Consider the following 23,572-nt stretch of genomic DNA (forward strand, 5'->3'; position numbering starts at 1 on the left):
TTAGCTGATGGGTGGAATCTTTTCTTGGCAGTTTCACGACTGGAGGAGCGTGAATCAGAAATGAGGAAAGAGTATAATGCTTTACATCAGCGTCACACAGAGGTAAGCTGTTGCCTGATTCCTTCCAAATAAACAAACTCTTAGCTTACCCATAAAACCACATCAGAGAATTGGGTTTTTCATCCTGACAGTGACTAGAGCTTCAGAAACTTGAGAGCATCAACATTATCTGAAGGGAGGGTGCAAGGAGGATGAAGCCATGCTCTTTTCAGTGGTGCCCAGTGCCAGAACAAGAATCAGAGGGTGCAAACCGGAACACGGGAGGTTCTGTCTGAACAGCAGATAGCACTTTTTAAAAGAAATTTTAAGTAATTGGAAGTAAATGCTGGAAAACAATATTCAAAAAACAGAAATCACAGAATATCCCAAGTTGGAAGGGACCCATAATGATCATGGAGTCCAATGGAGTCTTTTGTTTTATTCTGTTTGCCTCACGTATTTTTTCCTCTTCTCAGATGATCCAGACCTATGTGGAACACATCGAACGATCCAAGATGCAGCAGGTTGTGGGAAATAATCAAACTGAGGGCAGTGTACCTGGGAGAAGGTAGGGCCATAACCTCTCCATATAATGTTTGCCATCCAGGAACTTATCAATTGAGTGCATATTTGCAAGAGAAAGAAACCAAAGGATCTTTCCCTGTGGGCATGGATTGTACCTGAAGCTTTTTGTAATGGGTTGAGGGTGAGTTGTGGATAAGTTCTCTAAGGTTTGACAGAGAAGATTTTTTGTGTTCTGTTACAAAGCTTAGACTTCATTGTGCTGCTGCAGATGGACGTCTTCTGGAAAGCAACGTTTGTGTTCTCAGGTATCATGTAAAAGACTGATCCATAAAATGGATGGGGATGGAAGAGAGTGTTCATTTGTGTGTGTCTGTGTGCATGTGTGATAGCCAGCGAAACTGGAGTAGTTAAACGCATTAGCCTTTATGTAACTTCTTCCCCAGTTTCTTAAGGGAAGATTTATCTGAGTCAGTCACTCAATAGATCTACTTATGCCCATGAAAGTGCTTTGTTTTTTTCCCCAAAGTGATCAGAGCCAGCCTCTGTTTAAAGGAATGGCAGTAGCAGGAAATGAAGTGCAGTATATAAAACCACTATATTAAAACCACATATAAAAAGATAATTTCAAATGAAGAAAAGAAGAAATATTCTTCCTATTTTCTAAACATAAGGTTATTTTAGTACCTTCTGTTTAGATCCGTAACATTTAAATACTAGTGTGTCCATTAGGTTTGGGATAAAGAAAGTGGAAGGAAGTGTCAGGTCTTGAAATAAACAATATAAGCTCTCTGGAAGCTGTGGCTTCCTTTTGCTGGGTTGGAGTGCCTGGGAAGGAATTCAGATCATCAAGGTTTTGGTTGTGTATTGTAAAACAGCAGAGGAGAGAGCAAGAGAGACACAAACTGCTCCCCGATTCCTTGCAGACGTGATGTTCCTTCCCCAGCCAGTGCTTGGCCTCCTGCCCGAGCATCGTGCTGTGAGGGGAAGGTTTGGGGGTCAGCCTCTGGTTCTGTACTGGTGCCTTACTGGTGTGCACACAGGGCTGCTGGGGGGAACGGGAGTTTTGTTCACAGCTGTTGGTAACATAACATTGTGTTAGAAGGAAGGGAGGATGCTGAAGGAAAATGGGCTCTGTAACTGCAGAACATCCATGTTTGAGACTTCTGCTGGGCTGTGTGCCTCTGCTGTCAGATGTCTCTGTACAAGCTCTTAGGCACACCCATGGTGAAGGAGAAACAGGGTGGATTAGGTCTTTGTTCAGTCCAACTCACCTCTCCCACCTACCTGAAAGGTATGAATGTTTGTAGGAAGAACAGCTGTGCTGATGTGTGCGTTTCTGTCTTGTTGCCATCTCCATGTCTCAGCTGGGAACAGGGGGAGCTGGGAATTGCTGAGCTGGCAGGGTGCAGCATTGCAGGAAGCCAAGCGTCAGTGTGTGGTCCTGTTTCTTTTGTTCTGCAGAGAGCAGCTCAGCTCTCCTGCCATGGAGAATATCCAGCAGTGTTTCAGGGGCAGCAATATAGCAGTTTGAAGCAGTTATACCCTAAACTCCAGAGGCAGAGAGACTTATCTAAGCTTTCTCCTGCACAAACTCTGAAGGACAGCACAAATCTGTAGCGGATCTAAAAGGAACTGGAATAGGAAGATTCTGATCTGGCTGAGTTCTTTCCATATAGTAAGTTCTCAGTGCTGTGTTGTCTGCAGAGCAGTAAATTGGTGTCATGTCAGAGAGTGGCTTAGAAAAATAAAACTGATTACAGAATACAGTGTAACCCTTTCCCATCTGAAGGTAATGCTTTTCTAGCAGACCAGTGGAAAAATATAGAAATCTATACAAGGAAAGAAGAGCAGAAGCTGGATGGTGGCCTCTGTAGGTGAATGGAGGCAGGCATGATGGGTATGGAAAGAGAAGATATGGGGTGAAAAGAACCAGTAGGTTGTTAGGATTGTGAGAGTGTGTGTTCCTGACAGCTCCTTCAATAGGTTGTTTCTGTTTTCCTCTGCCCCAAACCAATCCTGATCACAGCTGTAATGGTTGGAGTGTGTTAGGCTGGTTGCCCCCCCACACCCCGTTCTCTGGTATGAAGGACAAACCTTGCACTGAGGATTGTCTCTATGTTGGAGGGATGCTATTCCATGTAACGTGTTGCTAGTTCCTGGAAGAATGGGAAGAAAGAGCAGCTCTCTGTGTCTGTCACAGCCCTTGCCAGGCCTCCATCTGAATCTGTAGGAACAGCAGCTGGGAAGTGGGTCGTTTTCCTTCATTTCAAACTTTGGGCTGTTCATGTGTGCTGTATTTGTGTATGTTTGTGCCTTTGAGGGTTGTGTGGTCCTGTGTCTGCACAGCTGCGTGTGGGTGAACACCAGCACTTGTGAGTTGGTACACTGATGTGTTTTGGGGGGGATATGGGTGTAATCTCTCAATGTCTTCCTACATGTTTGTGAGTGCATTTGGTTACCTTCACCTGTGGATGTGCTTGGGTGTGTTTTATATGGTAGACTGTGTAAATACATATTTGCATAAGGCTGTAAATGCACCAAGGGTGCTTCCTTGTCACTTGAGAGAAGATGGTGCAAGAACTGCTGGGGGGTGTGTGTGTCTGCTGCCATCTGAGGAGGGGAATGGGTACAGTGCACACCTCCAAGTAGTATGAATAAAAGTGCATGCATTCGCTGTCTCTGATAGGGCTGCATGTTTGCATGGTCTTCATTCTCTAATAGTTGTTGTTGTGTTTTTTTGTTGTTTTTTTTTTTTGTCTTGCTTTTTGTGCAATTGCTGCTCTGTTTTGGCTGTTACGTTTGTCGCTGCAGTCATCGCCAGTCATGGAGGAAAAGGTAAATCCTACTGCTATTTGTTAATCATAGTTCTGGAGGTTGCTGTTGGGTGGTCGTGGTGTGATGCTGAAAGGTTCTGTGCTGGCCTATTTGCCCTCTTTGTGTACTGACATCTGCATTAGATTCACTCACATGGCACACTTCCCTTGGCTGGTGCAGAGGGAGCCAGCAAGCTGCTACATCAGGAAGGAGCTCATGCACCCAAAGCAGAAGGGGCAGAGGCTGGATTCCAAACCGGGATCATCCCTGTGTGATTGGATATTTTAACTTCACCTTCCAGATTACTTTAAAAAGTTGTCTTTTCTCCTTTAAATTAGAATCATCAAATCACCAAGGTTGGAAAAGATCCCCAATGATCCAAGTGTCCACCTACCACCAATATTTCCCTTCTAAACCATGCCCTGCCTACCGCATCTACACGTTTCTTGAGCACTTCCTATATGAGCACTGTCATGGTTTAATAATTTTGTAATTTTGCTATCAGTATTCCACATCATAACATCATATAAAGCATGAATAATTTTACTGAATCTGCAACTTACAGAAGAAGACTACATCTCCCAGAGAACAACACGATGGGTCACGGGACCTGGACTCTATATTAACTCGGTCGCAGAACAGACTGACGTCTTTCGAGTTCTGGCGTTCAGGGGAGTGTGTGGGAGCCTTCAGCCGTTCGCCTAGATTCACAGTAGGCCTCTCGGTTACGGGACTCATTCTCTCTCCTATTTTGCTTGATTTGTTAGCTCAATTTTCAATTTTCAATTATATTGTATTATATTGTGTTATCCGGTATTTCGATATAGCATTTAGTAAATAAGTGCGCCTCCTTAGATCGTTGCCGCTGTTTTCTTTTCCTAATTAACTTTTTCCTTTCGGCCTAGGGCCCCTCCGGGGCCCACGGCCCCCTGTCACGGACGCAGGTGGATTTTTAGATCAAACAGTGACAAGCACAAAATACACCTCTTTTCTAAGCAGGGCAGGAAATGCATGTCACCAGTAACTGTCAGAATGCACATCTGACTTTGGCTGAGGCAGTGAGTTCCGCACCCTCAGCCTACAAAGAGGGCTGTTGCCACCTTGCAATGATGGCAAACCTAGTAGTTCTGTTACATTTTCTAAGCTTTAAGGTCTTACAGGAGGAGCATTCTGATCCAGGTTTTGGCTACTGCAAGCCCTTATAGAGGCTTTTGCTGTTTTCCTCACAACATGAGGTGGAACTAAACAAGTGCTCAGAGTCCCCCTGGACCAGAAGGACGTGGGTGTATGAAAGTCACTCCAAAGGGCTGTAGTCAGCACTGAAAATTTATAGCAACCCTGAGGATATTCTGAACTACTCTGGGGACTGGTAACACCAACATCAGGACTGTTAAACTGAAGTTATCTTTCCTGCAGTTTTTCCTTGATGGGGCACAGAAAGCAGCCATTCCAAGCAGGAGCCATGCTGGCACAGCGGTGCAGTGCGCCGTGTCAGCTGGACAGTACTCAGAATGGAAAGGCTGAGCATTGGTCTCTTCCGTTAGACATTTTGCTTTCACTTTGTAAATGAACTCTTTTCTGCCCCTGCCATGTCAGTGTGTTTGAGTCAGTCCTGGGGCAGCCTCAGATGCAGCTGCAGTTGTTTTTCACCCGTGGTCACAGATCACAGGATCACAGAACAGGTTGGGTTGAAGGGACTGCTGGAGGCTGCCGGTCCCACTGTGTGATGGTGGTAGCTGAGCTGAGTCTTGGTGAAATGATTGCTGTGTCCAGGAGCAGTGCTGTACTGGGCTGGCATGGAGCCTGATGGAGCAGGGAAGCAGATCGGTGTCTTGCAAGGAGGTGTTGACTGCTGCCCTGTTTCTGGAGTGTTCATGCTGACAAGCTACTTTCTTTTTTGAGTTTCCACCTCCACTGCTTGCTCTACATTTTCTCCCACTGGAACTTGGTCCCCAAATCTGTGCCAGCTTCCATATTGAGAATCAAATCCACAGCTTGCTAGTCACCTGCACTTGCCAGAAAGGAGAGTGATAAAGAAAAAGTAATACAGACATCTGGCTTTATGAGTGATGCATTTATTTATAAGTTTGTATAAATTCTGAATTTTGAGAAGACTGTAGTTGGATATGGAGGAGGAATCACAGAATGCAAGTATTACTTCTCTTGCTTAGTATTAGAAGTGATCCAAAACCCACTGATTTCTGCTGTTGGTGCAAACCAGGTTTGGGGTGGAATGTGCAGAAGTGGCGTGTAGGTGACTCACTTCAGCCTCTTTCTTCGTTCAATGATGCCCATTTTGTTGTGGGATTGTCTGCTGTGGCGTTTTCCCACGGTGCACCCATTTCTCAAAGGACACATTGGTTTGAATTTGCTCGGTTTCTTTGCACTTTTGCTTTTCCTTCAAACACTGCATGGGGGTGCTGATGTCAGTTGTGCCTGTCCTGGTCACTTGACCCCCTTTGACTTTCTAGGCAGATGGTTGGCTCTACCTGTAGACACTCTGGGTCTGAACAAACAGCACCATGGAGCTGTGGGTTTGGGAATCCACACAACTGCTAAGCTGGGGCAAGGAGTGCGGTTCAGTTTCTAATGACTAACATTTTGCATGAGCTAGTGTGCTGTTTCTTTTGTGTATGAAGCTCGTAAACAGCTAACAGATTGGCTTTCCCTCTCTCTCTGTTTCTCTGTTTAGCAGGAAGGAGCATCCTAACTCTCTGAATGTCTTCCCCCTCGCGGATGGCATGGTACGTGGGCAGATAGGGGCCAAGATCGTCCCAACACTGGACCACTGGCACCTGAGTGGCCTCGGGCAGCTGCAGTCCAACTCCAGCTACAAGGTTTTACAGACCATCACAGAGCAAGGGTTTCCCACTCTGCCACTGTCAATAGCATCCATGTTTTCATTAAGGTGGAGGTTAACCTGTGTCCATAACCCTTTGCAGCCTCTTCCTGCTGTGAGTTTACTCTTGTGGTGGCTGTGATGAGGTGGGAGGATGTCCCATCGCAGATCTGGTGTACAGTGTGGGATGGATTTATAAGGCTCCTCATGCTTGTTACCCCCTTGTCTCAGTGTTAATCTCTTGGCTGGCCCTAAGTTGAAAAGAGTATATGTGAGGACAGTTAGAAATATAGTGAAGATAAAATCCTTACCTTTTTTAGCTTATTTGTGAGAGGAAATGATGGAACCTGCCTCCTCTCTTTCCCTCTCTAAGAGCAAAGCTTTTGCTCCTCAGATGGGGCTAGAAGTAGAGTTACTCTTGCTCTTCAGCAGTTGTTCTTTTTGTCTTACCACTCTTCTGGCCTTCCTATTTTCAGCTAAAAGGGGTACTAAACATCTGACTGCCCAAGTCCTGCACTGTGCTTTTAAAGCTCTTCACTTCCTCACACATCTGGTCTGCAGCTCTAGTCTTGTGCTGTGTATATCCAGTACGCCTGTCACATTCAGTGCACTGCCTTCTGCACTGGGGCTTGCCAAAAGCCTCACAGCATGGCAGCCACACCAGAGCAGCTGGATCGTTGTGCCTTTTGCTTCAGGTGCTGTGCCATTTGGAGACTGGTCTGAGTTCAAAGACCCAGAGATTGTGCTCTTAGTTGACAGATCTGTGCATTTATTAACAGCTGAGGCCGCTCATGATGAGCCATCTTTCCCACATTCTGTGCCTGCAAACTTCTCAGTCTTTACTCAGAATCCTACCAGATTCTTAAACGATGTTTCCCAGGTGCCTGGTGTCAGCCCTGACAGCCAGTGATGCATCCACCCAGCATGGCTTGCAGTGTGTCCTCCCTGCAGAGCTTCTGGTCTGCTTTAAAGGTGTCTTAAAAGGCACTAATCAGATCCTACACTAATTTCTGGAGAGCTTTACTGCAGTTAGGGAATAGCAAAACCACGGTGCAGTGGGATGTGGATGTGAAGGTGTAGCTTCAGATAGTCTGACGTGTGCCAGCACATTGCTGCACACAATCACACGGCAGCCAAAATGTACAGAGAGCGTATTTGTACTTCTGGAAAAAATTTATTCCTTTGGATCTCTGAACAGCACTGCACACTGTGGTATGGGTGTGCTCTTGAGCTCTCTGTTGGTCAGGCATGTGTGGCAGGTGTAAGCCTTTAGAGGAGCTGGAACAAAGTTGAGGTGAGATCCACCTTCCAGACTACTGAAGGCATCATTCTTTCAGAGATATCATTGCGGGGCTTCTGAGAGGTTTTCAGTGAGAGCTGAGGGGAACTCAGCAGTAATTCAGGATCTGCATTGCAGGAGAATACAGCGGGAATCCACATAGATTGTAAGCTTTGGTTTCCAAGCTCAAGTAATGGAGAGTTACTGACTTGATGACTTTGTCATTTATTATTGGTGATGTCAGGCAAAAAGTCCATTTCTGGTAAAAAGAAAACATGCAGAAATAGTACCGTGCTGCTCTACATGTATTTGATGGGTGGGTCTGGGGCTTGTGTTGATGCTTGCTAGGAAAATTCAGAAGTGGGAAACACAATAAGGAGGTCAGCTGATAGTGTGCAGATAGAGCTCGGGCTATGGAAGACTTGGATAGCTGGGGTGTTAGGGAGGATTTCCTAAGGCTGTTGAAGAAACATATGAATAATTAAAAGGACTGATTATCTGACTCTGGATTTGCAGTTTGGAATGGAAAATTTTCCTCCTGCGAGCTACTTGTGTGCACTCTGACTAAAAATGCTGTTTTTCAGCTCTTCTGCATGGCTGAAATCTCAGCAGTGGTGCTCGTGCACTTCTTGCTTTTTCTTCATCTGCTCTGATATTTCACTGACATCGACTGCAGACACGTAACTGACTTTATTTTCCTAATATGTGTATCTTGGCTTTTCTGGCTAGTTTTCCTTCTTACGGGGTCATACATTAGTTATGTTTTAATTGTACTTGTGTACTTATTATGACTATTTTCTGTTTAAGTTGCTGTCCTTTGTTATTTTCTTTTTATATTCAGTTGCACATTTATTTTACATAATGATTTGGAGATGAAAGTCCTTAACGTTTTTGTTTTTATGTACTATGCTTTCAGTGTTATAACCATACAAGTGTGACTACTCATGGTGACATATGACTGCTATGAATGTTGAGCCTTTGCAATGCATTTTGGAGGTCACTACTGCACATTTGATGTTTAGGAGGTTGACAGGTATGGCTGTAGGTAAGTGGTGGCTGTGGAGTTTTCTTTGGGTGAGCTCTGGGCAATGCAGTGTGCCTCCTGGACTGCAGAGGAGAGCTGTACAGTCGGTAAAATATCTGGAACAGTAATAGTGGAACAATCAGAAGGACAGTAGAAGGAAGATACCAGCAAAGTTTAATAGATGTTCTGGACTGCGAAGAAAAGTGCCTTGGTAGTGTTAACATTTGAGAGGAATTTCTCCAGGGCAGGTTGGTAGTCTTAATAAAGGACACTCTCTAGATGACTACAAACTACAATTGTATAATCATAGAGTGTAATTACATTTGTAATAACTCCCTGATGTGTTCTGGGTGAGAGAAGGATAATGTCAACAAGCAGGAAGCTTGTATTCTCAATACAAGTATCACTCTATAGATGCTGTAGAACTTCTAAATGACATCTAGATCCCAAGTCCAAGAATTGACATCTGCACATCCCTTTTGCAGGGCTGAAATTCTCACAGACTTCAGTTATGCTTAAAGGTTGTGGGTACAAGAAGGAGCTCTGAATCTGTTCATCCAACAGAAGTGGTTTTTTGGGTGGGGGAAGAGGTTTTATGATTGCACTTTATGCTTGGAACTCTTTGTTGTCCCTCTGTATGACAGAAAGCACAGCAGGTAAATTGCAGCTGAAGTGTTAAAAGGTTTATTGGATCACGTTCCCAAAAAATGAACTAAACTATTAGAAAAGTAACTCACAAAACAGGAATCTGGAGTGGAGGTGAGAAGTGTGGTTTCCACATGTAGCCACAGTGAAGTGTTTCCATCTCAGTTTTGCTTGTAAAATCAGCAAATGTGCAGGGAAGCCATTGGAACTTCCATGTGGGAGCGTGGGGGCTGCTTGGACTGAATGTGCAGAAACCAAACAAGACATCAATTTTTCTGAATGGTCAAATATTAAAAATAAACCTTTCTATATAAATGCACAGATGTAATATAGAACCTTTTGACTTGTGCCATGCAATGCACTGCAGGGTGTTTTAAGATAAGCATAGTGGCCGGTCTAATTAAGGGAAGGTGTTAATAAGATTCCAGATTAAAAAAAAAAAAAAAAAAAGGCTGCAAAGGGTTAATATATTTCAGTATTTCTCTCATCCCATTTTGAATTGCTTTGTTATGTTGTGCAGTTAATGTTAGAACAGTAGAGCAAGACTTAGAAATTAGTGAACCAGCATCACAGCTCCGAGGATGGGAGGCCTGAAGCAGCTGCTGAGCAGTCTGAGCCTCTGCAGCAGTTGCACAGGAGGGGAGAGGCAAGCAGTAACAATTATAGCTGAGTCTGGGTGTGCGGCTGCTGAGCGTCACTGCACCCAATTGCAAGTCATCAGCACATAGAACTCTCCAAATTCATTTTGCCATCTCCCTGCTGGCAGCAATTAGAGTGGGCTGCCGTGAAGAAAGGAGAGATCTCATTTGGTACTGGGGATGATTACTGCATCGGTCAAGACATTAATTGGCTGACTTTGAAGCAGCGCTGCTTTAATTGACAAACAAGGGCTGCAGTGTAAAATCCTCACAAAGCCTTACAAGTCTCCCATGTTTTTCAAGAGGTGTTAATACAAGAAATGGGGCTGTAATGTCTGTAAAGCTGAGACTCACTCATGCACATTTCACAATGGAAGTCTGTTGCCTTCGTTAATTTGTCAGCTTCTTATTTTTGAGTTTCTGGGTCTTGCCTTATCAATTTGGGGAGACCACACCTGTTTCTTCTGTGCTGTCGAGCCAGACCCATGCTTGGCAAGCTTCTGTGTAACATCATGCGGGGACATAGGGCTTCCCCCACTAGCAAAATCGGACCATCAGTTTGTTATCTGCTTTGCTTCTGCAGCTTGGTGTAAGAAATACGCTGCTGTTCTCTCAACGCAGGGGATTCTCATTCTTGTTATGTCAGTGGCTTACTGTAATGGCAGCTTCTGGATCCTCTAAGAGCTCACATCTTTCCCAAGCAATGTCCGTGTTACCTTCCAGTCTTGGGAAATGCTGTCCTGGCTTACTGCGAGTGCCAAAGCCCTTCAGCTTCTGCTGTAGTCAGTGGCAATTGGAGGTGCTTTTCACTTATGAAAAGACCTTCTTCCTTGAGGTGCATGATGAAGAGGTCGCATAATGATGTGGCTTGTGAAGATAACTCTTCATAGTAAGAGAAGAAGGATGTCAATCTTTTCACAGGTAGGATTTGCTTTCTGAGTTCAGCATGGGAACTCACTGCTGCATTCTGGTTGCAGTGCCACGTGTCTCCAGTGAACGCTGGGCATTTAGTCAGTGCAGTGAGCAAGGCTCATTTTGCTTAATGCTTTAAGGCAGCCATATACCAACAAACCGGAGATTAACTGAAATATATAGCTCTGCTTTTCCCTTTTTATTCTTTCCCTACCCTGGAATTGCCATAATGTCCCCAGGATGAAATGTCTGAATCTGGGCAGTCCTCAGCAGCTACCACACTGAGCACCACTGGAACCAAGTCCAACACTCCCACATCATCTGTGCCCTCTGCTGCTGTCACACCCCTGAATGAGAGCATCCAACCCATCAGTGAATACAATGGCACAACCAAGAGCAACAAGAGGACACGAGAAAAGCGGAACAGCCGGAACATGGAAGTCCAGGTCACGCAGGAGATGAGGAATGTCAGCATAGGTATGGGAGCTGGAGCATGTTTATGAATACAGGTTTCTGAGGTTAGCATCAGAACCAGAACCTTTTCTGTGTAATACAGAGGAAATTCCTGTGCTAACGTTCACCAGCTGTTTCCTAACAGGTTGAGACTATAAAACAACGTGCAACATCCTCTAGTGTAGCATTTGAATAAAAAGACTCACAGCTGAGTCCAGTTCTGTATTTTATTATTGCTTGCCCACAGTGCCAGCCTCAACCAAGCAATGAACGCTCTTGTTCTCATGGGCTTTGTAGATTTTACTTCTGGGGCAGCTTGGAAAGGACAAAAATGTCACCTCTAACACATTAAAGGGGCTAATGTAGTACACAGGTGACATCCTTAATCCTTCGGGAATTCTCTATGCAAACAGACATTGTGTTTATGTTGCTTGCCTCAGCTTTCAAATGTTTTGGTTTCTAAGCATGTTGGTTTCTATGTAAGTTGGCAAAAGGGGGAGTCCCTTATTTTCTTCCTCAAATATTGGTCTTAGGCTACAGATTATACAGAAACCAGGTTAGATTTCATGCACTGAACTGTGCAGTTTCAAAGTGAAATTTTAACTATATGCAGCACCATGACATTGTCAAGCTGTGCTATTTGCAGCTGCAGAAATGCCTTTAAGGAGCACTGTTGCCATAGATCATGTGTTGTCTTACGTAGGTATGGGAAGCAGTGACGAGTGGTCCAATGTTCAGGACATCATGGACTCTACTCCTAAGCTGGATATGTGTCAGGATCCCCGCCTGGAGCACCCTGGTAACAGGTATTGGTTGTGACTTTCTGCTCTTGGCCCTCTGTCTTGTTTTTGTGAAGGGTGGATATTGTGGTCCAGAGCTCAAGATGCAGCTGTTTCAGAAAATGCATAAATTCTGCCTAATGCAAAAATGAGGTGCTGGCAGCCTTTGAGATCTCCAGGGAAGGCACATATCAGTAATATGGAAGGATCTGTGTGAGTGGCCCAGGCTGCTCTGAGACAGGAAAAAAGAAATCCAGGGCTGTTCACAGCATTTGAGTCCTTATCTGATCTTACTGCTGTGAGGGTTGCTGTTGAAGTTGGTGGGAGTGTAGGCATCACTGCACAGCCTTAGGACTGCCAGTGGAAGGTTTTCTATGAATTTTTGAGTAGTTACCAGCTATTTGAAAAGGCATCAGCGAGGCAAGGCTGAGGTCATGCAAGGTAGGTATTGGTACATGGTATGGGGAATAAAACATTCTTTTTCCTTTACTTACTGAATTCCCTCAGTCAACCCGTGGCAGAATCCACTCTCAGAGTTTTGACTGTACTGGTCTGTGATGCTCAGTATTTCAGAGTTATGTTCTGGCTTAAACATCACCAAGTAAGAAGAATCCTTGCCTTTCTTTCTTCCAACCACAGCCCAACCCAGGGGATTGTGAACAAAGCGTTTGGCATCAACACAGACTCCCTCTATCATGAACTTTCCACAGCAGGATCCGAGGTGATCGGAGATGTTGATGAAGGAGCAGATCTGCTAGGTAAAATTTGTTGGGACTGTTCTGTTTTCTCTGAAGCAAAGACAGCTCCGTTAGGCTTCTAGAAGCGTTTAGATTCACTCTTTTTTCCGAACTTGGATGTTTGACCTTTAGAAAATGGCGTGGAATTTGGGATACACTGTGACTGAAATATGCACCTACAGCAGTAATTCTTACCCAACAGCTTGAGTTAATGGCTGTGTATTTGGGCTGTCTTTGTGTCTGTAAGTTATTTTCCTTTGTTTGAAGATTGCTTCTTCCCCTCCTCCCACAAATCTTCACGCCAGTAATTCTGCATTCTTGCAGCTTCACTTGGAATAGAGCTTTTCTTGGAAGTCTGCAAGAAAAAAAAACCCTTTTGTTAAGATTTCTTTAAGTTTAAGGGGAACAATTGTCGTTCTCGTATGGAAACATAGATTTCACTGCAGTTTTTACCTTCTTAGTCAATCCAAGAGAGTTTTGCATTCTCCTTTTAGGCTGATATTGAAGGAGCTTCTTGTATCTGAAGTCTGATTATGTTCTATGTTCCCAATGAGGACTTTGAAGCAGTCAGAGAAGCAGCTTTGTGTCAGGTAGCAGTCTGATAAAGCTGTGAAAGTGTAGCAGTCCCAGCTGCTTGTGGGTTGTTCCCCCTTTCTCTCATATCTCCTTTCCTGGTCTTCATTATCCCTTTACTCTGGACATAGGGTAGGACTAACAGTTGGGTAATGGGCCCTGCGAAGTCCTTTTTTTCAGTGTTAGGGTGGCCTCCTGTGTTTGCTTTGGAGATTAAAATCTTACTTCATTTAATGGGTGTTTTATGGTGAAAACAGCAGTTGTTACGTTAGTGGTAAGTTCATGTATATAAATGATGTTTTTCTATACAGAAGTTTAAATGAAATTATCAGACTGAGCCCTGGTGCTGCTGTTGGAAAAAAAAAATGTTGTAAAATGCAGCTGTCCTTTGCATGCTGAAATGTGGCTGAAGTGCACGTTTAATTTCAGCAGATCTGTCTGCTAACAGGAGAATGATCACAAAGGGAGGGGAACAAGAAGGCAGTGGAAACTGGCCGTTCTGCGCTTAGTGCTGTGTGACTGAGAAAAGAAAGGTTTATCCAGGCTGAGATGCGACTGTCTGAAACTCGTGTCTGGAAGGCTGGGGGTGGCTGAGGCGTGTGGCTGCAGTTCTAACAGGGGTTCCTTCTCCTTGGTTTTTTTGTCCTGTATGTAGAGTCGTGGCAGTTCCCGTCCTTACTATTTCATGCCTTTTGACACTGAAATGGCTGAATCATTGTTAATTCTTTTTTTTTTGAAACAAAATTTTAGTTTTGTTGGTTTCAGTCACTGATCGATCCTTTTTTTCACTTCCTTTTTTCCCTTGTCTCTCTGTGCTTCGCTGGACATGGCCCATAGGGGAGTTCTCAGGTGTGTATCTCTGCTCTGCTCAGTTTCCTTTCTTGTTTGTTTTTACCTCGTTGAGACTCAATGATATGGTATACACGTGTGATACTCCCCTGCTCTTGTCCAATCACGGTTGGCTTTGCTGACTTTCTCCCACCTTTGCCTTGCTTGGTTCCTTGCACTGGCAGGTTCCTGGGCAGGAGGCTATTCCTGCTTGGTGTTCACGTGTCTGCTGTGTTTTGATCCGCTTTTTGTGTAGCTTTCTGCAGGTTTTGACACTGGCCCGTCTCAAGGTCTTGAGAAAACCACGCTGTGCCTTTCCATTGCTTTGGGGTGCAAAGTGCCTCGTTTTAGGGCAGGCGCTGTGCTCTGCGCTGAGCTCAGCTGAGCACAGGATTTACATAGTTCACTCCTGTTCTTCAAGTAAACAAGACTGTGAGGAGTCCCTCTGCTTGCATGATGCTCACTATGAGTTTCTTAATGCATCCTGACCCACAGCTGCAGTGAAAAGAAAGACTTTTCTGTAGGGAAGAGAGTGGCAGAACCACAGGCCTTTTTTTGTTTGTTTTGTCTTTTCAGTAGGAGTTTGAAGTGCCGCCTCTGTTGCCTTTTGTCCCATACGAAGGTCAGCAGGCCTAAATTGCAGAATTTTCACCTCTCTGTAAAATGCATTTGGGTACTGATAAAAAAAAATAATTAGATGAAATCAAGGAAATCGCTGTTGATTTCAGTGCAAACTGGATGAAGTTTCACCTGTAATAAGGACAGGCGACTTGGGCTGATACGGTACAAAATCTGTGGCATAATTGTGCAGTGCTGAGCTCTGTCACATTCCTCTGCACGGAACCTCCTGATGTTGGGTCTGTAAGGTCACAAAAGGGAGGAAGGAACGGCATCATCATCTCTCTTAGTTCAGATTGTTTGGGCTGTCACTGTAGGCCATTTTTGGGTGGTCTTTTCTCAGAGACTCTCCCTCTGAAGTGGCACTGGAATTTATCTCAGTAGCAAAGTGGATTTGGATCTGTGCAGGAAGGCCAGATAACAGCTCTGATATCCCTCCCGTTTTGTTTCTTCTCCTGCCCTTCCTTCACCCTGTTCATCATGTCTGTTGACTTGCCATTGTGGTGGGGTTGGAATGCACAGAGATATTTAGTCCAGGGTAAGTGACCTAAACATGATAGCACTGAGTGTAGGGTAAGCCAATCTACCCAGCTGCTTGGTATCTGAACCAGATTGCTTCATGCCAGCTGATGAATGTCTGCAGTTCACAGCTCTTGGCCAGTGCATTCAGTCAGCAGGTTTACCACTGCATCACCATAGAGCAGTACTTTCAGCTCCAGGTTCAGATAGCCTTTCTGATTGCACTGGAATAGTTTAGAAGTAGGGGAGCAATCATTCCAATAATATCTTTATTAATCAGCTTTGCATGACAAAATATTAAAAATAAACATTCATTATGGGAGGACTTGTTTGTCATTGGGTGGAAACCTCTGCAGAAGCATGTTTAGAGCATTATTAATCAGTAGAAGGAGATGTTTGGTTGATTTTTACTTAGTAAATCTGGCAAGAAGAACAAATTAAATATCTTGAATTGCTCAGCACTGACACAATGATGAGTGCAGGAACAGAAGGTGATACTTTTTCAGAGATCTTGCAGCAAACATTGACCACCTTACCCTGATATCAATTGAAATAACGAGGCCTTTGCTCCTGACAGGTGCTGCAGTGAGATTTACCAATAAGAGCAAAGATGTAGAAAAGATCTCCGCTCGGCTGCGTGAGGAAGCCAAACTGCAGGCTGAGCTTTCAGACACAGGTGCTACTGTGGAGTGGATGAAGGATGGGAAGGAGCTCAAGGCCAGTGAAAAATATGAACTGCAAATTGTGGGGAAGAAACACACCCTGAAAATTCACAGCGTCTCAATGGATGATGCTGGAAGTTGTCAGTGCATCTGTGAGGGGGATAAAATGCTCTATCAGCTTTCACTGAAAGGTATGTGACAGTCTGGGCTGTGCTCTTCCAGCCCAGGGCCAGCAGACTGCATTCACCTAACTCCCCGACAGTCCAGCTGTTGTCAGACAGCATCTGGGGTGTTTTCAGTGGCTGTTTTGACTTGAACTGGCCAATCTGCTTTGTAGAGCCATTTGATTTCTGTGTTCTGTCCTGTGATTCGTCCCTAAGATATAGAGGAAGTCAAGGGAAAGATAGGAAAAAGAGCATCCCAGCCTTCCTGCTCTTCTCTCAGGGTGGCCACGAGAGATGATGTAAACAGCTCTTTTTGTAGCAGTGATCCCAAATGTAGAAGAGACCTGTGAAGAGTCACAGGGATGTTTACTTAGCTGTCATTCCATGGTGGGCTTTTTCTGACACAGATGGAGAGAGAAACTGAACTTTCCCACGCAGGTCTCTGTTTTGCTGCAGGGTTTAGGTCTGATCTCTGAGATCCACACGCTGGGCCTTGATTGCAATAAATGAGAGCCCTTTGTTTGCTCCAGTGGAAGACTTTCCATTTCTGCAGTACCCTCTGCAGATGACACAAATGCAAATGCACCTTCTTCCCAGCAACAATTGCCTTTTTTTTTTTTACACTGAGTTTGCATGAGGCTCTTCATCATCTTCTGCTGGCTTGTCACCCTTGTTGGTCCGTGGAGAAACAACAAAGCCCTAGAGTAGTGTATGCACATGAATCTTTTAAATCAATTATTCCACTGTGTGTTAATAGGGGCCAGTTTTATCATCTACCTTTTGCGCTCCAATTAATTTCCATAAAGGAATTCTGTTTATCTTTTCAGTCCTAAGTGATATCTCCATCTTTTAGGCTCGATTTGTTTGCCAGGGGGTTACAGTGCAGTAATAGATACTCCCTCCATTGATTTCCTTCTAGTTTGCTTGTTCCAATTCTTTCCTCAGTTTTCCTATTTTAGACATTTTCTTGAAGCCTTGGGCTTCTTCCTTTGGCTCTGTCCCCTGTCCAGTGTATGTCCTTCAACTTGTGGAGATAAGGTAATCTGGTACGTGGTTTATAAAAGCTGCCAATTTGCCAGCATCTGAATTAGAATCCAGCAATTAGAACTAGGACTAAACGTGCACGTTTGATCTTATGATAAATGAATGCCTCATGGTCACCAATGTCCCTGCAGTTCTTTACCATCATACATATTTTATGTGTCCATATTTTGTTTCAGCACTGGCAAACTTTGTAATCAAAGAGACAACTGGAGGAGTAATCAGGGCCGTTGCTGGAAAGCAAGCTGAATTTGTTTCTGAGACCTCTGAAGCCAATGTCATGGTGAAGTGGTACAAAAATGGCAAAGAAATCACGACCAGTAAGAAATTCACAATGGAAGATAAAGGGAAACTGCATAAGCTTGTGGCTTCAGTTGTAACGAAAGTAGACGAGGGAACATACATCTACACAATTGGAGATGACACTCTGATTTTTGATTGGAAAGTCTCAGGTAAGTTTGTGAGGCAAATTAAACTCCACATTTGGAGAGTTGAGTGTCTCCTGCTGTACCCGAAGGACACTGTGATCTCTGAGGTGTCTCCCTGAGGTGCTGTAAGCACACCCATTAGCTCATAGTGCAAGTAAAACACTGTCAGGTCAAGCCTGGAGGAGTAATGCTTGTCACTGACATGTTCCTGTTCAGGGTGGAGCTGGAGGGTAAAATACCACAAGAAATTGTCATTGAAATTCAATATCTGTGAAATTCAGCTGGCTGCATTCACAGAACCTGGCGTTAAGGTCTGTTTTTTGGTGTATATCTTGAGCCTATTTTCCATAACCCAGTTTTCATTTATGAACTGAAGCTCTACTGAAAGCCTTTCGCTGTAATCTATCTATGTGATATTGATTGATGCTATTAGTTCTTAACAGCTTGACTCTAGAGGGACTGTTCTTCTTTGGTCACCTAGTTTTAAAAGAATACATGGCTCCTGTCTATTACAATTTTTAACGCATTATTTGTTCACTGATGCCATAAATGTGCCTGGCATAGCAAGTGGCCTTGGTATATTCAGTGACTGAAAGCAACAGTTGTTGCTGTAAGAAATGCAGTACTAAGCTAGGTCTGCCTGTAGCTGACAGCCATCAGCTTGCTCCTCAGGCAGGTTCTGTCTGGATGGAATGAAGGGCTTGAAATACTGATGTGCTCATCAAACGCTGCTTGTTAGCTTAGAGACAAGGTGTTGGATAGGTTTGTTCATGTATTGAAAACACGTTACTTAGCTGCCTTCATTTTAGCTTCAGAAGAACGTGTGCAGAATACAGAATTGATTAAAAGAAATAAGAACTGTCTGCATAGAACTTACTCTTTCCTTACACAGGAGAATCAAGCACACGTTTGTATGTGAGTACCTCCAGAGGTGAAACTCCATCACCCAAATGTAATGAGCAGAGACATTACAATCAGTTCTAACTGTATCTTCATGCTGAATAAGCCTGAGTCAGGATGTAAACCACTTTCTCTTTTTTTCTTCAGATGAAGCCATTAATGTTGTCAACAAGCCCAAAACGACTCCAGAAATATCAGTCAGTCCTTCTGAAGACCTGGAGCTGGTGTGTGAGGTGTCAGCTGCAAGCGGAGCTGTCGTATGGAAGAAAGATCAAACAGAGGTGAAGCAGGACCAGAGGACAACCATCATCTGCCAGGGGACGCACCTCAAGCTCATGGTCAAAAATGTGACCCTGAAAGACCAAGGGAGCTACAGCTGTGAAACAAAAGATGACAAAGCAACATTCCAAGTGAAAGTCAGAGGTGAGAAAATGCTTGGAATCCCAGAGATAAAGTGTGATAAAATGTTTGCTCATTAAGACCGGGATGTGGTAGCATTGTGGTGGAGTGCTTGTTCATTAGGACCGGGATGTGATGGTGGAATATGGAGGCCACAAGGGTTGCAGAACACTCTAATTTTATGGGTAGATTGTGTACTCTGCATAGTTACAGGCAAAGCGCGCCCCGATGGATACAAAGTTTCACGGAAGGACCAACCAAGGAACGACACACCAAGTGGCACGATCACGACCGACCAATTAAAGGACAATACACTCGGGATGGACCTTACAAAAGAAGTTGCAAGGGACGGGAAGGTGCGGCAGTTGGAGGAACGAGGATTCCCCTGTCGCCCAGCGCTGTGGGTACGAGCCTGAGGGGGCGCCCCGCCTAAATAGGCGGCCTCGGCTCCTATCCTCCCACCCTACTCCTGCCGACGATCCGAAATTTAAAACACAAAGGCAAGGAAAAACCGGTTAACCCTTTAAATTTCGTGCACGAAAGTCCGGACGAAGACGCAGGACAGGTGAGTATAGTCCGGTCTGGGTTGGGAATCCGGCGTGTGGCGAGTGTTGTGTGCTTGTGAAGGGGGGCCGGCAGCCGGCACTAACCCGAGCGAGTGTGGACCCCACAGTAGTGCGGTTCCCATTGCCCGCGAGGGCGTGGGCCACGACCTGGGGGAAGCGAGTGAATGCAACACTGAGTGAGGGCACGCCGAAGGGTGGGTACAGGGTATAAGCGGGACCCTTTCACCACCACAACCCCTAGGGCTACGGGCTCTATGGAGGGTTATTCTTTGGTATTCCCCTAGAGCTACGGGCTCTATGGAGGGTTATTCTTTGGTATTCCCCTAGAGCTACGGGCTCTATGGAGGGTTATTCTTTGGTATTCCCCTAGAGCTACGGGCTCTATGGAGGGTTATTCTTTGGTGTTCCCCTAGAGCTACGGGCACTAGGGATGATTACTATTAGGTGTTCCCCTAGAGCTACGGGCTCTAGGGAGGATTATTATTTAGGTGTTCCCCTAGAGCTACGGGCACTAGGGAGGAGGATTACTATTAGGTGTACCCCTAGAGCTACGGGCTCTAGGGAAGGATATTATAAGATCGCATCCTAGAGCTACGGGCACTAGGGGGAGCTACAGACGTTGAATAAAACAAGAGAGCAAGAAGTAAAGAACGAGATGGGGCAGTGTAAAACTAAACCATCCGCCCCTTCTAAACGACCATCCATTCCTAAGGACTCACCTCTAGGGTTCATGCTAAGTGTCTGGACGCACTATCCAGGAACAAGAAATAAAGATAAGGCAAAGATGATTTATTATTGTATAGAAATTTGAAGCGGACAACAAATTGGCCCGGCAGTATGGTGGCCTAAGTATGGTTCTAATGAAGATTGGGTACAACAGCAATTAAATTTTTGGGTAAACTCCAAAACCCCTTTCAATCAAGAAGAAAGTGACTATGCAGCAGTATGGGTCACTCGCCCAGAGGGTTTAGGAGTCCCCATTTTTAATTTGACACGAAAAGAAAAAGATGTCGAAAAACGTAAACCTCGAAGGGAAGAGGAGGCCTTAGTGGGACCCCCACCATATGCTTTACCACCAGCAATTCCCCTACCTTCTCCTCCTCAGTTGGATCATGGGCAGATGGATTCGAGAGAGGCGGAAGTACAAAAGATAGAAGGGGGAGGGCCTGTGACACGGGCAAAGGCACGACAAAATAACCTCTACCCTTTAAGAGAAATGCCCATGGGAGGTCCACAACCTCAGATGGGGTTTATATCAGTGCCCTTAAATTCAGGGGATGTTAGAGATTTTAAGAAGGAAATGGGAAATGGGTAATACTAGAAGATCCCCTGGGGGTGGCAGACAGAGTAGATCAGTTCTTAGGGCCAAATGTTTATACCTGGGAGGAACTACAATCTATTCTAAGTATACTGTTCACAGCAGAAGAGAGAGGTATGATTAGGCGTGCAGGGATGCGCATTTGGGATGCTCAACATGCCCACGGGCCCGCTGCGGATATTAAATGGCCCTTACAGAATCCGCAATGGGACCATCAAAATCAACATCATAGGACTCACATGCAGGACCTGCGAACTATCATTATCCAGGGCATTAGGGAGGCAGTCCCAAGAGGTCAGAATATAAATAAAGCTTTTAATGAAAGACAAAAGAAGGAGGAAACACCCACTGAATGGCTAGAAAGGTTACGCAAGAATTTACAACTATATTCAGGATTGGATCCCGATACACCGATAGGCCAGGCTCTGCTCAAAACACAGTTCGTAGCTAAGGCTTGGGAAGATATCCGCAAGAAACTAGAAAAGATAGAAAATTGGCAGGATCGGGGGCTTGATGAACTTTTGAGGGAAGCTCAGAAGGTATATGTAAGAAGGGAGGAAGAAAGACATAATAGGCAGGTTAGGATGATGGTAACAGCGGTCAGAGAAAGTAGGGAATTGGAAAGGAAAATGGGGGGATGGACGCAAAATCGAATTCCAGGACAGCAAAAATTTAGGAAGCCTGAAAACAGGGAGGAGGAGAGAATATGCTATTATTGCAGGAAAAAAGGACACCTGAAGAGGGACTGCAGGGTTAGAATGAGAGACGAAAAGTCCTTCCAAGAAGACTAGGGGTGTCAGGGGCTCTATATATTGGGGACCCAGAAACAACAGGAGCCCTTGATAAAATTGAAAATTGGTCCCCAGGCTGAGGAGGTAGAGTTTCTAGTAGATTCAGGAGCAGAAAGGTCTACTATACAACAGATCCCCCTCGGATGCAAACCTTCCCGGGAAACTACCAAAGTAATAGGAGCAAAGGGAGAACCCTTTACAGTAGGAATAGTTAAAAATGTAATGATAGAAGCAGAGTCCAAAGTGGGGTTGGGTGATTTCTTGATACTGCCTGAAGCGGAGTTCAATTTGTTAGGACGGGATCTGATTATTGCATTAGGCATAGGACTAGAAGTAGAGAATAAAGAATTGAGAAATCATCCCTAGGTATGGGGTAACAGAAGTAATAGATTCAGATCAAGGACCACACTTTACATCAAGAATCACTAGAAATATAGCTGAAGCCTTGGGAATAAAATGGGAAGAACATACTCCCTGGCACCCACAGAGTTCAGGGCGAGTAGAGAGAATGAATGGGGAACTAAAAAAGCAATTGGCCAAATTAACACTAGAAACTAAGCTCTCATGGATAAAATGCATTCCCCTTGCCCTCTTAAACCTTAGGGCCCAGCCCCGGGCTGACATAGGAATATGCCATATGATGCGGGAACCCCTAAAGATCACCCGGGGGTGTTAGATAAGAACATTCAAGCTTATATCACGGAATTAATGAAGTATAAACAGGAATTGTGGAAAAAGGGACAATTGACTCAAAGACCCCCTCTTGACATTACCCTCCATCAGATAAAGCCTGGAGATTGGGTTCTGATAAAGACCTGGAGAGAAACCACACTGCAGCCTCGCTGGGAAGGTCCCTATCTGGTATTATTGACTACCAATACTGCCATCAGAACTGCTGAAAAAGGATGGACACATGCTAGTCGTGTTAAGGGTCCAGTACAAAATCACGAATGGAGAGTCACTAGTCCAGCGGGTGATTTGAAAGTAAAACTGTCACGAAACCCTCCGTCAAGGAAAATGAGAACATGAATTAACAATGATTGTATAAACGTATCAGTATAGAATTTAATGTAGAAGGGAATATTTTGACTATTGTGAATGCAACTGTCGGGATATGTTTTAGAAAGGTAGTGGACCCACTGCGAAAATAGGAATACACAAATTGGTTATTAGCCTTCAGAGTGGCCGTGGAAATTTTAATAGAAGGGGGTAAACCTGGGGGTGAATTTGGATCCTTACCAGCATCACTTAAGTGTATAACCAGTGGGAAAAAGAATAGGGTGCAGTACCCCAAAGACCCACTTAAAAGGGAAGCAAAACCAGCCCCTCCTGAAGAATACTCTTGCTGCCGAGAAGATTATACACCCCATGGCTCGAGGCAACCGAGTCGATGGGCGAGGCAGAGGAGATAAAACATGTGGAGGGGTCTGCTCCATTATGAATGAATCCAAAGATTTAGGATCCAGAAGATACCCCAAGACTGGAAATAACTCCCCCGAGCAATTAAAGACTCACTACTGCAGTGGGAAAACTGCCTATCTAAAACTAGCTCAATTGATAATAATATTAAGTCTCATTAATGAGGGTTGGGGTACAGAGGTACAGACACATGAGCCATTTAAGTGGTCCCTAATCAGATGGGAAGATCAGAAGGTGATAAGCACAGACGTGACCCCAGGCGCTCCCATCCTTAAAAGTCAAGTATGTGACTTAGTACCAACACAACCATGCCTGAATCGCAAGGCAATCTATGCTTGCCCAGCATCAAATCCAGGGAAAAGTTATTGTAATTACCCAGGGGAATATTATTGTGCATACTGGGGTTGTGAAACGGTTTCACTGGGATTTCTGCCAGGGGGGGGACAAGATGAATATATAACAATTAGTTGGGGTCCCTCAGGTTGTACACCTCCGACTTATGGGACTCACTCTGGTGAAGGAACATGCCAACATTTAGAGATAAAAATCCTTAAAACAGAAAACACAGTGTGGTGGATAGGAAAGACTTGGGGGGTACGAATGTGGGAGCCTGGAAGAGACCGAGGGGGCCATTTCCTTATTAAAAAAGAAAGAGTTCCGCC

At 44.6% G+C, this 23,572-nt stretch overlaps 1 long non-coding RNA gene across 1 annotated transcript; it reads left to right on the forward strand.

The window, feature by feature from the left end:
• The first annotated feature begins 47 nt into the window (after positions 1 to 47).
• Positions 48 to 3,626, forward strand: LOC146755362 (uncharacterized). Its single transcript, XR_014938122.1, has 3 exons — positions 48 to 102; positions 516 to 607; positions 3,376 to 3,626. It is a non-coding gene; the product is annotated as an uncharacterized LOC146755362 (long non-coding RNA).
• The last annotated feature ends 19,946 nt before the right edge of the window (positions 3,627 to 23,572 follow it).

This window comes from Coturnix japonica, chromosome 33 (assembly GCF_054131305.1).
Source record: "Coturnix japonica strain WE chromosome 33, WE-NBRP24, whole genome shotgun sequence".
In the NCBI taxonomy this organism is placed as follows: Eukaryota; Metazoa; Chordata; class Aves; order Galliformes; family Phasianidae; genus Coturnix; species Coturnix japonica.